The sequence below is a fragment of the Triturus cristatus genome, chromosome 8, assembly GCF_964204655.1.
Source record: "Triturus cristatus chromosome 8, aTriCri1.1, whole genome shotgun sequence".
NCBI classification, from domain to species: Eukaryota; Metazoa; Chordata; class Amphibia; order Caudata; family Salamandridae; genus Triturus; species Triturus cristatus.
The window spans coordinates 127,351-141,391 of record NC_140591.1 but is presented as its reverse complement, the minus strand read 5'-3'; the positions used below and the strand labels follow the sequence as shown (position 1 = coordinate 141,391).

The window sequence follows — 14,041 nt, the reverse complement described above, 5'->3', positions numbered from 1 at the left end:
CTCTGATTAGATGCAAATATTTTCAGAAGCTTGAAAGCAAGATTGATGATTCTCTTCCGTTCAAAATAAAAAGTTCACAGAAAAATGAAAAAAATATTTTACTAAACTACTGTAGATTATGGGAAACAAAAATAAATAGGCAATGGTAAAGCCAGTAGGTCTGAATTTGTTGGTTAGGCTTTTGGGTTTTGTCAATGCGTGACTTGTTTTGGCATGGTTTTTGTAAACCAAATTTGTGTGGGAGCTGCCAGGCCTCACCATTATAACAAAACATTGGCAAAAGCAAAAATAGTTTTTGGTCTCTAAAAGCACACATTGCCACAGTAGTTCCTGGCATTTTAATAAACACAAAAGGTCATGTTAACTCCAGACCTAATTAGGGGCCCAATTATTAAAGTCTCAAAAGTGCACCCATGTCCTTGCATTAAGTGCACATATACTGCTTTCGTGAATTCACAAGACTTTACAGAAGTAGGCCAAAAATAGTACTCCTAAAAAATATTTGAGAACTGCATTTAGCATTAGCAAATATGCAGGTGTAGATCTGCTCATGCGAAAATCTGAGTGTTTGCAAGTTCACTTTCCCTCCAACCAATTTTTCCCCAACCCTGGAAGAAGTTGTATGTCTGCCATTGTCGGGAGTAAATTTCTAGCATTTCTCAGTATGGGGGAAAAATTAGAGCAGAGTTAGTGAAAACCCTTAACACATGCTAGTTAGTAGGTTTGCACAGACTAAAAAGGGCATTCCAACCCTATTGCTTACCATTACCTTCAGCCCCAGTATGTAGATCTGCGGAAACGTAGCAACATAAGGGAATGGCTAGTATTCAAACCCTACTATGGAAGGAGTCCTGGCATAATCAAAGAGGCTATTTCAGAGCACTTATATAATGAGATTGCTACCATAATTTGTCTCCGCATTACATGACACAAAAGGGACAAGTGGATTTAGTTTCAGGACAAGTACATTTATGAAGCAACCTGCCCCATGGACAAGTAGATATTTTATTAAATTCCACACCCCTGAGCACAAACTCCCATTGAAACATGCAAGTTTGTAAACATCTCTGCATGTGAGGTGCCTGCCACACGGTACAGGGATGTTTGGAGGAAACACCATAGATGCCCCCTGGCCCAAATGTGTAGGGCCAAGGGGATAGGGGGTCCCTAGGGACCCCCAAAGTCAGATTCCGACAGCCAATCCATGACTGAAAGGCAGACATGGATTGACTTTCGAAAACCAACATCATAATCCCAACGGTGGAAACACCGTCCTTAAGGGATTATGGTGCATTTCCGACTGTCCGACGGGCTCCTTGAGCTCTTCGGAACTGTCAGATTCCCCCCTGGTTTAAACTCTGACCGCCATCATCCAAAAGTGGCGGTCAGACTTTAAACCTACCATGTTGGTCGGAAAGCCTCCGACCAACATGGTTGTAGTCTTTCCGACTGGCATCGTAATGAGGCCCACAGTGCGGTTCGATCAGATTAGTAGAGCCAAAATGTTTGTCGCTGTGTCTGACAAGTGGCGGAAGAAGTACAGTGTATACCCTTAACAGCAATAACAGGCACAGGCACTCTGCAGGATAGCCCAAGCTCTTTTTTGTCCGCAGTCTTTTCTCGGACCAGATCCCCGATCTTTGGGATCCAATCTGGTTCTTGCTGGTACAACCTTCACTTCTCCAGTGGCGGTTCGTTTAACTTGGACATTGCTATAGTAAAGTGCCCCTTTTTGCATGGTCACCCCCCACTTTTTGCCTGATATCTGATGCACTTTGACTGAATGTACACTAGAACCCTTCCAAACAGGTTCCCAGTGCCTGTGTTCTTCCACAAATCTATACCCTCGTTTCCACAATTGGCACACCTCTGGCCCACTCGTAAGTCCCTTGTAAAGGGTACCACTTGCACCAAGGGCTTGTGACCAGAGAGGTTCTCTAAGGGCTGCAGCATGTATTGTTCCAACATCAGAGACCCCTCACCTAACACATATACACTGCTATTGCAGACTATGTGTTTTGGTGAAGACAAAACCTAAGAGTCGACATCACACACATCCTTGTGTGCCATGCCCACAAACACTGCCTGTGGCATAGGGAAGTCACTCCTCCAGCAGGCCTTACAGCCCCAAGGCAGGGTGAACTATACTGCAGGTGAGGGTGTAGCTGCATGAGCAATATGTCCCTACAGTGTCTAAGTCCATTCTTAGACTTTGTAAATTTCAGTGAAGCCATATTGAGTACATGGCTGGGAGTTTGTCATTACTAACTCTACAGATCTACGATGGCTTCACTAATGCTAAGAAGGTTGGTAGCAAACTTCTCAGCACAATAAACCCACATTGATGCCAGTGTTGAATTTATTATAAAATGCACTCAGAGGGCATCTTAAAGATGCCCCCTGAAAAACGACCAACTCACTAGTGTGCAGCTGCCTGGTCTGCATCAGCCTGCCACACACAGACATGTTTCTGACCCCTGACGTGGGAGCCCTTGTGCTCTTGTGGGTCAGGAACAAAGCCTGCTTGGGGTGATGAAGCTTCTCACCTACTCCAAAGTAGGAACAGCATTCAGGGTGGTGAGCCTCAAAGGCTTCCTGCCCTGTGTCATGCTAGCCATGGGCTCTCCAGCTAGTGGAGATGCTCCCCCCCCTGACCAAGCCCCACTTTTGGTGGCAAGTTCGGCAGGAAAATAAGTAAACAGGAGAGGTGTGTCCCCTCTCAGCCAGGACCACCCCTAAGTTATCCAGAGCTGAAGTGGCCCCCTCCTTAGAAAACCCTCCATGTTGGAGGGGAGGATTTTAACCAATCAGGTTAGGGTATGACCCCTCCGTAAAGGGAGGGGGCATACAAAGGGTTTAGTCACCTTAAAGGTAAGTAGTCCATTGGCTACTATATTCCAATACCTGTAACCCCCTAAATTCAGTATTTAGGGACACCCCTGAACCTTGATCCTCCGATTCCTGTGAGCTAAGAAGGAGAACGAAGACACCTTGCAGCCAAGCCTGAAGAAGACTACTGAATTGGCTTCAGCCCTACTGGCCTGGCTCCCACTTAAAGACTCTGCAAAGAAGACGACACCTGTCCTGCAACCAGCGGCTTCCAGAAACCCGAGGAAGACTAACCTGCTCTTCAACAAAGACCAGTTCTCCCGAGGACAGCGACTCTGCCCACAAGAAACCAACTCCAAGGACTCCGGATCCAGTTGGAACAGCATCGCCTGCCCACTCTACACTCAACGCCCATGGCCCAAGTCTGACCTCAGAACCATCAGTGGCTGACCACTCCTGGAACCTCATGAAGGGTCACCCTGACCATGACCGGCTCCAGTAAAGAAGTTCTCACGTCCTCAGCCCCCGACTTTGGGGAGCTTAGCTGACAGTGCCCCAGCATCCTCCGACACCTCTACTTACCTTCCCAGCTGTTGGTCACCTTCTTCCAACCTCAAGGTTGTAGCCTGCATCCTCTTTGTGCAACTGAGATTCCCCAATCCGATTGCATTGGGCGCCTGATGCTGATTTCATCCTGCACCCGGCCGCCCTTGTGCCGCTGGTGGTGAATGGTTGGTGCTGCCTTGTGGCCCCCTGTGCTTGCCTAAACCCCTGGGCCTGTACCCTAAAACCGCGGGTACCTACCTGCAACCAGCACCTTTGTGGGTGCCCCCAGTGTTCATTGACTAACATTGGACTCAGTGACGTCTGCTTTCAGCCACCCCAGTGCCGCTGGTAGCGCAGTACCTACCTTGAACTGACCCTTGCCTACTGTTGGTCTAAACCGCCGAAGACTGGATGTGTACTTGCCTGTAAATGTACATAACTGTTTTCCTCTTGTAGGAATGCATTGCATTTCTTGGCATTGCACTAAGGGCCTGATTACGAGTTTGGCGGACAGGGTTACGCTGTCACAAACGTTGCGGAGATCCCGTCTGCCATATTACAATTCCATTATATCCTATGGAACTTGTAATACGGCGGACGGGATATCCATCACATTTGTGACAGAGTATCCCATCCGCCAAACTCGTAATCAGGCCGTAAGTGTCTATCTTTTACATTTCTAAGTTACTGCTACTGTTGATTGACACCACAAAGTATTTTCAGTATCACTGTAAAGTATTCTTTTTGCTTTTGCAAACTCATTTTACAGTACCTGAAAAGTATTGCTATTTTAAACAGGTACTTACCTGCAACTGAGTTTCTCTTTATTGTAAAATAAATGTAACAATTATGTTATACAAAACAATTCACCTTAGATTCAGTCTTTGAGTGTGTGTAATCATGTCTTGCCTGAGTGTGTATAACAAATGCTTAACACAGCCCACTGATATGCCTACCTGCTCAATCACACAACCACAAAAGAGAGGCCTCTGTAAAGCCTCGGGGATCCACTGGACTCTATGCACACTATACCATAATTTGGTATACTATATACAGAGCCAGCTTCCTACAGTTGCTTTGTTCATCCTGGAAATCGTTTGGTTCCTATAAAACAGCCAAATGTTCAGTGATGTCAAATGGTGTTTCTGCCGCCACTGTGCTGGCAGTCGGTTTGGGATCCACATCTTAACCTCAACAAGCATTTGCAATGCAATATGTCTCGCATTTACGCGAGTTTGAGCTATTGACATTGCAAATGACAATGCCTTTTATTTTTGTTTTCGTTTTTAAAACATAATTAAAAGGCATTGTCATTTACAATGCCAATAGCTTAAACTCACGTAAATGTGAGACCTCCTGCAAATGCTTGTTTCAATTGCAGCAGACCCTAAACAAAAATGAAAATGGGAGAGAGTGGCAGGGACATAAAAAGAAATTGTTTTGTGGCCACATTTAACTAAGAGATACAGACCCATCAAACAGCAAGAATTGTGCTTTATTTTGACTTTAAAAGAGCAGACGTCAGCATCACGTTCCCTAATGTGCCAGCCACTTACTCTTCATGTCTAAACACTCCGTGGGGCCCATCCTTGGTGGACCACTCACAAGGCGGGTGCAAACACTGCTAACAGTGTGCCCCTTACAGCAAGTCCCACCTTGGAATGCGGCTGTTCTTCTGGACAGATGTGTTGAGAGAAGAAACTCAAACTATAATAAGCTTCCCAGAACTTCGGAGGGAGAGAAAATCATGGTTAATGTTACTCTCACCCTTGTTACAGGCTTAAAAATAGAAAAAGTGTTTCCATAATTCCACCACTTCACTTTATATGTGGAATTACAGTCCTGCTTCAATAGATAGCCTCGCCATAGATTGTGCAGCTCTCACTAAGACCCAACTCACACAACTTGTCTGGAAAAGGACAGAAATGTGCATTGTCTAGTAAAATACTGACTTTTGTAAGGAAAGTATAAAGAATTGCTGGTGTATTTTCTTTCACAACAGCCACATTGTAAACACACTCTGACAACCAATCCCAATAAACAGAGTAGACTTACTCATCCATTCTAAAGCGCTTTGAGGCATCGCCATTGGTATGAAGCACTATACAAAGGCTGCTAGAATACAACACAATATCCTGAGAATCTGCAGCAGATGTAGGGTGAGAGGTACTCAGACGTTACTATTTCCACACACGGAAATGTATAAGATATGCATTTCTGCATGTTGAAATGTGGCTCAAAAATTAATTTGAACTTACACAGTTTTTGTTTCCTCTTGTAAATAAAATTCCACAAGTTCATAACACTCTCCTAGATAGTCAAGAATATTGGAGTTGTTGCCTCCTTATAATCACCTGGAAAACACATTTACTCCTGTGTTTGACAGGAGTAAGTTTGTGTGGCGTAGTCCCATAAAACGTGTGAGTTTATGAGTTATCACCAGCTTTTGCATGTCGACACACCCAAAAAAAGCCCCCCTACGTACCCCTGCAGTTAGCACTGCTCACATGGAAATCCCAACATATCTGCAGAATTTCTATGACAGCAAATTCAAGTTCCAAGAGTAAATTCCCACCATTAGTGATTTTATAGTTCAAGAATTAAATGTTGCCCTTACAAATTACTTTATTTGCGCTTCTAAAAGGAACTAACGTGCTTAAATAGCATTGTGAATCAGGGCCAGCGTAATTAGGGGCATTTACTATTGCCAACAACGTTTTGTGAAACATGACCGATATTACTACTTTAAAAAGTTTGTCAACTTCATGGTCATCTCTTATAGGTGAAACTTCATGCAAAACGATTTGCACATAAGATATATTCCCTGAAAGTATTTTTCGCCATTTTCCCCAAAAATAAAGTTTTGTCATGTTTTTCTCGCAAACAACCTAGCTTTGCGTAGGACTTCCCAAGTTGCAAAATCTTGAAAAAAAACTCGCGAAGTTTTCTAAAGTCAACTTTGCAAATTTCGCACACCCTTAGGCATAACCCTTACCAAAATTCTTGAGTGGATGGCCGGTCAACAGCGCTCAAGTGCCTTTCAGGAGGTAAGGACACCTAAGGGGGTGCCACGGACAGAGCTGCAGGTTAAGAACAGGGAACAAGGCTGGCGCCTCGGCGTCGGATCAACGTCCTGTGATTCTGGGCACATCACAATCTCCCAGTGACTACACAAAACATGAATGTGTCCTTGTGTAATGTAACTGGAGCTCATGTAAAGCGCCCTAATACCTTCGGGTCGAGTTGCGCTCCATAAAACTGAGGAAAAAAGTGGTTTTATGGGACACTCGTGACTGGTTGTTTCCAAGACCAGAAATCACAACACCTAGAAATGGATAGAACTATACAGCGCTTTGTGTTACACATCCCTCCATCAGCACGTCAGTTTGCCAGCACCATCACCCCTCTCACCTCACTCCTGCCCTCATAGCCAATTCTTTGAAAGTGCTGCTCCCTGACATCCCGACTAAGTCCTAAACCTGGACTCTGATTGGCTTTCCCGCTCACCACACTGAGACGGAAGTGCTAATTCACGCACTTACAGCTTTTCCTTTGTTGCAGGATTCTGCACACATGAAAACTTCACACTGTGAAGAATAGGCCTGTGATGTTAGGCGGGCAGCTGGACAGGAAGCCGCTGGCCGGCATCACCTGTTCCTCACCGGCCAGAGATGCCGCTGCCATAGGATTTGAGAGCTGTAATTTTAGCAGCGGTTCGGAGGCAGGCAGCAAGACTAGCAACAGCAGAGGCACTCTTTTGATGGCCTCTGGAGTAGGAAAGATTGAGTCAGTTGTTTTAATCCAGAAAGCTGCATGATGGGTTAGAACGTGTAACAGGCATTTCACACACACACACACGTGTGCATCCAACATTGCCCGGATGCATCGACTCGCTCAGCCGTTTTACTCCTGCCACTCAGGCACGTGATCTGAAGCGTCACACGCATGCACTTAAAACACAGGGAGAGCTTTGCAGTAGGCGCATTAACTCCTTGAGCTACCTCGCTCGGATTTGACCCTAATCTCTGTGAACCAGACACACAGATATGTCCCTGTCCTGCCGGTGTGTGGAACTCGTACCGTGCAGATTACGCACAGGTCTCTGCAGCAGGTGCATTAACCCCCTAAGCCCCATTTCAGCAGCGGCCTGAGGACTCTGCTGCACAGACGAGTGCTGCAGACATCCTTCACTGTGAGTGTCACTGATGTCTACTCCTTGCTTCTTCTGTCTGGGGCGGGAAGGGTGAAGGAGTGAGTTTTAGTGACCCTGGAGGGGGAGGGAGAGTTATCTGCTGTCTGAGGGCATCTGAGGACAAGAGGTAGGGGAGGCAGCAAGAGGTTGTGCGAATGCAGTAACGGCTGAGGGGAGACGAGAAGGAAAGAGAGTGGGGAGGGGGGAGCGCTGCATCCTCAATGGAGGTGGAGGAAGACAGTGAGACTGGGGCAGAGGAGAGGGCCGTGGTGTCAGAGACGAGAGAGGCTGCAAGAAGGACAGAAGGGCATAGAGGAACAACAGAGGCCAGAGAACGAGTCAGAGGCGAAAAGAGAGTCAGAGGGCTTGATGAGTGAGAGAGGGGACGACAGACAGACCAGGAGAGGCTGTGGAACCCACATGGATGACAAAGACAGCAACAACAGGGAAGAGAGAGCCGGGACCGACAGCTAAGAGAGACAGAGCGACAAAGAGAGGACATGGTGTATGTGCGAGCAGAGATGAGAGAGGCGTCGTAGTAAAGGGGGGATGTTATGAACAGAACAAGATAGAAAGGGTGTGGGCAGAGAAGAATACCTGAAGAGAGAGAGAGAGGAGGGAATGTGACAAACACCGAACAGAGACCGACATGAGTGAGGCAGCTAGATCAACACAAACAGCTTGCGCGGTCCGAATGTGAAAGAGGACCGCGCTGCAGCCGATTTCTTGTCTTTATGGGGACATGTGTTTGAAACACATGGCCCCATAAAGATAGGGAACCTTTCGCGATGCACGGAAGGCAGACAAGCCCGTCCAAATGGGACGGCTCAAAAAGCCAAACGAAAACGTCACAAACAGCTCTTTTCCAATGGCTGGACACCGTTTAGCATAAACGGTGATGCCGGCCAATGGAAAAGAGGGTCGGGGCTTAAAGCCCTTTACAGAAAATACATCAAAACATTACATCTCGCCAGCGAGACTGCGCATGTACGCAGCCCACGCAGGCGAGACCTAAAAAGGTGTAGATGATGTAACCAACTGCGGCCAGAGCCTAATACCCTTGCTATTAAACACTACTTTAAGTCTAATTTTTTCTTCTCCGCTGTCGTGTTTCCCTCAAGAAGGTATGGAGATGAGAAACGCAGGGTCACACTCAAACTTTCCATGGCCTCTTTGTAAGTCCGAGAGCTAAACGCTGGACCCTGGTTGAAATGTAATGTTCCAACTGCTTATGCCCCAATAAAGACTTGTAGATCCTTTATAACTGTCTGTGCTTCAGCCGATCTCTGTGGCCCTACCCACAGGAATCCAGAGCAGGAATCCACTGCCACCAAGACCTTCTTGTAAGCCTTGTCAGATGATAGGGGGCCGCAGAGGTCCAAATACACACAAGCCAGAGGCTTGCTGGAAATCAAAAGCGGCATCTTGTGTGGACGCGCCAAGATGTTAGCCTTCAGCTGTAAACAGATGTCACATCTCAGGACAAAGTTCTTGGTCTGTTTATAAACACACGGCCACCGATAGCGTTGCTGCAATAGAGAAATTGTAGCAGCCACCCCTGTGTGTGCAGAAGCCAGACCCTTATGTGCAGCCAGTATTAGTCTTAGTCTGTGATCACAGTTTGGTATCACTCTGTTCCCCACTCCTGCAATCTGAGCATATAAAATGTTTTCTGCATCTAATTTGTAGGAGGGTCAGAGTGGAAAATCTTACAGCAAGTGTTTATCATTGCCCGCAGCACGCAGCATTGATAGCCACCATGATGTCTCTATCTAATATCTACTGGAAAGAGTTATCACAGCAACTGTGACGGTGCGAACCGTCGCCTTTGCTGCCTCATCAGCCAATGAATTCCCTGCAATGTGCATACCAACACGTTGATGAGTTCATGTATGAATGACATTCTTTCAGTCTTGCCACCTATTGCCAAATCAACTTGTGCTTCACTGTGCAGTTTTTGGAATCTCTGAATCCATTCTGACTCCAATAATGAAGATACTCATTATATGACTGTGCACAGTAATACGATTCACACACAATCAGTATGGGAAATCCAGCATCTGTATTTTGTAGTGCTAGTACTTGAGCCTTAAGTTCTGACAGATGTGCTGTGCAATCACCTAGTGACTGCGTGTAGGTTTTTTCTGAATGGAATGTTCCATCCTGCTTACAGCTATTTACAACTGCGCATGCGGTTAAATATTGCTGTTTTGACTCTATGGCAGTTTGTGCAGAACTATCCGTGTAAATGATGTAGTCATAGCGATCTAGAGGCATTATTTCATTAGACAGAGGATATTCTTGCTCATACTGGAGAAATGCTTGTGTTTGTAATGTAGAGTCAAATCTGTAATCCACATCTGCTGCAGTGAGAGAGTTTGCCTATTGTATCCATCTTGGATGTAGAGCTTTTGCGTTTGGCACAGTAACTCTTGTAACCACCTCTAAGGTCAGTACTGGGGTCACAACAATATTTCGTTTTCCTTGTGCCAGTGCATGTTTTCTCACTACAGCAGTCAGAACCGTTAGAATCTTTTCAGTTGGTGCAAAACGCATTTCAGCATTTGTATAGAGATGTGATTTATATGCAATCAGTACTGTGTCACCATAGTTGCACTGAAATACGTGTACCCTGAAGTACCCTCAATTACATGTATCACCAGGTTTGTAGTGTTTACACCTGCTGTTGCGTTTACATTTGTATTCTAAGTCTTTGGGAGCTATCATGTCAGCTTTTAACATACAGTCCAGCAAGAAAAACACATGATACTGACGTAGCTTGGAATGTAAAATTTCTGTCTGTTCCTGTGTTCATTTTGTACATGAAAAGTCTGGACATACAAGGTTGTAGGATGGTTTGACCTGTTCTGCGTAATCAGGAATGTATGTTCTGCCAAAATGTAGCAATCCTAATAGAGATTGCAATTGTTTCAGATTCGTTGGTGGTTGGAGCAATGCACAATTTTCTAAAAAAAAAAAAAAATAGGTCGCCAGGCTCTTGCCTTCACTTGCCGGCTCTTATCCCAAAAATTAGACATTGTGGTGGGCAATTTTTGGAAATTGAATCTATAGCACATGTGACCAAACGCCAAAAATATGCGGTCCACTCTGGTCAAGTGCTCCATCAGGTCATCATCTGTTAAGTATATGCCATTGACATATGACAGTGACTTATCTTCAAAGAAGTAATTCTGTGACTGGCTGAAAACAGCCCAGGTCTATTCTTATTCCCCTGGGGTAAATGTCAAAATTTTCTCTAAGCCTAGCGCGGTGAAGGCTGTCAAATATCTGCTTCCATGCTCTATATTTTGGCAGAAGAATCCGTTTGAGATATAAAGTGTTTATTTTGCATTTTTTCTGCACAGTTATTCATTAGTGCAGCACTGTGTGCATTTTGTACTGCACATGTGTGAGTAGCTGTGTTCAAATGTCTGTAATCCAATACTAGACAATATGATTGATCTGATTTAATTACTGGAAATAGAGGATTATTCCTTGAAGAGGTGCAACTTTAAATCACACCTTGATATTCAGGTTGTTTTAGGATTTCCCTAACTTGTTGTTTTGCTTCAATTTTTAAAGGGTATTGTCTTTTAGGTTGTGGGGTTGTCCTCATGGGTATGTCCTGGTAAGGTGAAACGTTATCCCACCCCACATGGTTGTGGTATAACGCGGTAGTTGGCGCTAATGCCCCCTCCCTAGCTTATGAATGTGTAACGAGGTTTCTGAAAGCCGGTGAAATTAAAATTTTTCCTTTTGGTTTATCCATTACGAACTCAGATGACCAATCTTTCTCGGCCAGTAAAATGTCATAACCCTGAGTGAGTTCCTCCTAAAAGAGGTAATTAATAAACCTGGGTACTTCCCTTTCCAACCGTAGCTGTACTTCGTATAACCAATGCAGGGCGCTTACCCTCATATCAGGTGTTTCCACCGTGATATATCCACTCAGCGCTACTCCCACTAGACAATCCATCAAGTTCTGTCGAACTATTGTAACTTCAGCCTCGCTGTCCAGCATTGTCAATGCCCACTCCACACTTCCCCTTCGCTGTTCTATTCACCTTCCCCAAACTGAGTGAGGAACAGGTTGGGTCCCTGTTACAGAATGTTAAATCAGGGTCCCCCCTAGACCTAGCGCCACCCCATATTCTTGTCCAAGGGGGGAAAGGCGTCCTAACCCAACACTCACACCTCATTTCCCGACATGGGTGGATTCCCCAAGTCCCTTAGTCCCTCTCTCCTTTCTAGTGGGTTTAGTTAGTCCACTTTCGAGAATGAAGATGGAACAAGCAACAAAAGCTAAGAGTCAGTCTATAGCAATGCTCAAGTTCCAGGCAGGCTCAACAGCCTGGAACAGTCTTACCCAGCCCAATGGCTCCGGAAATCATGGGAGAACCAGGACGCTCTTTCCCCAGCTTCAGTCCCCAGACTCTGAGGGCCTTCTCAATCTTTGAATAGCTCATTTTATTGCTCTCACTCTGGTCCTACGGTGATTGGTTAATGTTTCTCCTAGCTTCCTTGGCCTGACAAACCAGGGAAACAGCTCTGACTTAACAGTGGCCACCCTCCTGGCACATCGCCAACTTGAGCCAGCACGTGGAGGGATGTCCTTGTCTTCACAGTGGCTTCTCCTTCTGGCTCATGAGGGTTGCCGGCTTTGGCATACACACGAACTACAACCTGCATTGAACAGTGGTCACCTTCCTGACTCTCACAGGGTCTTCTACTTTGGCATGATTGGTCAGGCAGCCCACTCTACTGCAGCGAGCAGCCCTTTCCAGACTAAGCATCTCACACTATGCTCTCCATGATCCACTAATCCCTGCTGGGCCTCACTCCCCCCTAGCGCTCTCCTCCTCCTCACATGGTTCTCTTGTCTTAGCAGGTAGGCAGACGATTCTTGCTCTAGGCTCATGACAAATGGTCTTGACTTCCTGAGTCATGGCCTTTAACCCACCAGGGAGAGTGGCAAACCGTGTTCCCCAGCCCTGATTCCAGCAGCTCAAACTTTTGATGGTCTTCTTTCTTGTGATGATTAGTGGTGTTGCACAACTTGTTCGCACCTTTATAGTCTAAGCACAACTGTGATTTTGTGTCTGGTCCTTTGAAATTCGGGGGCTCTCTCCTTTGCACTTCCCTTTGTCAAAGGGATAGTTTGCCACAGCAGGAGTGGCTCCAATTCTGACTGAGTCACAACACAGGCCAAGGGATTAACCAGGAATTCCACTGGGCTGACCGCCTCCTTTGAAATATGCCTTCAAAAGGTTCAAAGTCCTAAGCCTTCCTCTCTTATCAAGAATCCAAGGCCAACCTTACCAGTTCCACCAGCTCCTTGACAATGAGCCCAGGCCTGACTGACCAATAACTCTTCCTGTAATCAAAGAAACCTTTGTTCTGCAGTGAGGATGCTCTGCTACCCCAGAATGTTCCCACCCAAGCACTCGGGAATGTTAGCAATCTACATCTCCTGTCTGGGTGCTGCAGTCCTCACCTCTCAAGCCTCGCCAGGCTCTGTGCTACTAAAATGGAACCCACAGTTCTCCATGTAATGTACCGTACGCAGGCACACACCTCATCACACACACGCAAGTATCACGCTTTCTGGTGCTACACACAATCCATGCAGGCCAAGGGTAAGTTAAGTACACAGACATGGAACTTTAATTCCAGTGACACAGGAAAAAAGATCTGTTCACACTGCTGATCACTATCAAATACAAAATGGGTATGATTTCACCACCACGCTCATGTCACTTAAATCCAGGTAAAGGCAGTTGCATGTTACGATCACAAGGGTAGCGCTTGAAACACCCAGTCCAAAAAGACCGCATTTCCCTGAGACAGGCATAGGTCATGGCGCACACGCATCGGCTGGATCTCAAAAGAGCGCTGAGCTTTTATATTGATGTACCAAGGAGCATTGTGTGGATGATCAACTCTTTTTTGGATTCTCTGGGGCAGAGAAAGGCAAGGCAGTGCAAAAAGGTACCATTTCTTCCTGGATTGTCTTCTGCATCAGTATCTGCTACACATTGGCTAACGAGCAGCCTTCAGAAGGTACGCTGACTCATTCCAACAGAGGTAAGGCAGTGCCGCTGTTCAGGCAATGGGGAGTGCCTGTCCTCGATGTCTGCCAGGTTGCTACATGAGTGTCAGTTCACACTTTGACATATGTTTATTTCCTGGAGAGCCTGGTTTGTCGAGAGGCGCATTTTGCCTGCTTGGCCACACAGTGCCACCTACTGGCTTGCAGGATTACTGCTTTAAAGTTTCCGGATCCAGTGTGACGCCTGGGGAATATTCACAAGGAGAGGAATCTGCGGTTCAATAGAGTATCCACCAGAAGGATAATTTCTAAAGGTAGGTTATCTGTTCTTCATATCCAACAAACAGCCCTCAATATGAAATTCACTAGATGTTACTGAGTAGAGGGTCCAAAGCCCCTTGCTGGTGGTCAGGTCCAGAATATAA

At 45.9% G+C, this 14,041-nt stretch overlaps 1 protein-coding gene across 2 annotated transcripts in view; it reads left to right on the top strand.

The window, feature by feature from the left end:
• The window catches only part of LOC146799810 (uncharacterized), a 146,179-nt gene that overhangs the window by 130,146 nt on the left and 1,992 nt on the right, over positions 1–14,041 (top strand). The window lies entirely within an intron of this gene.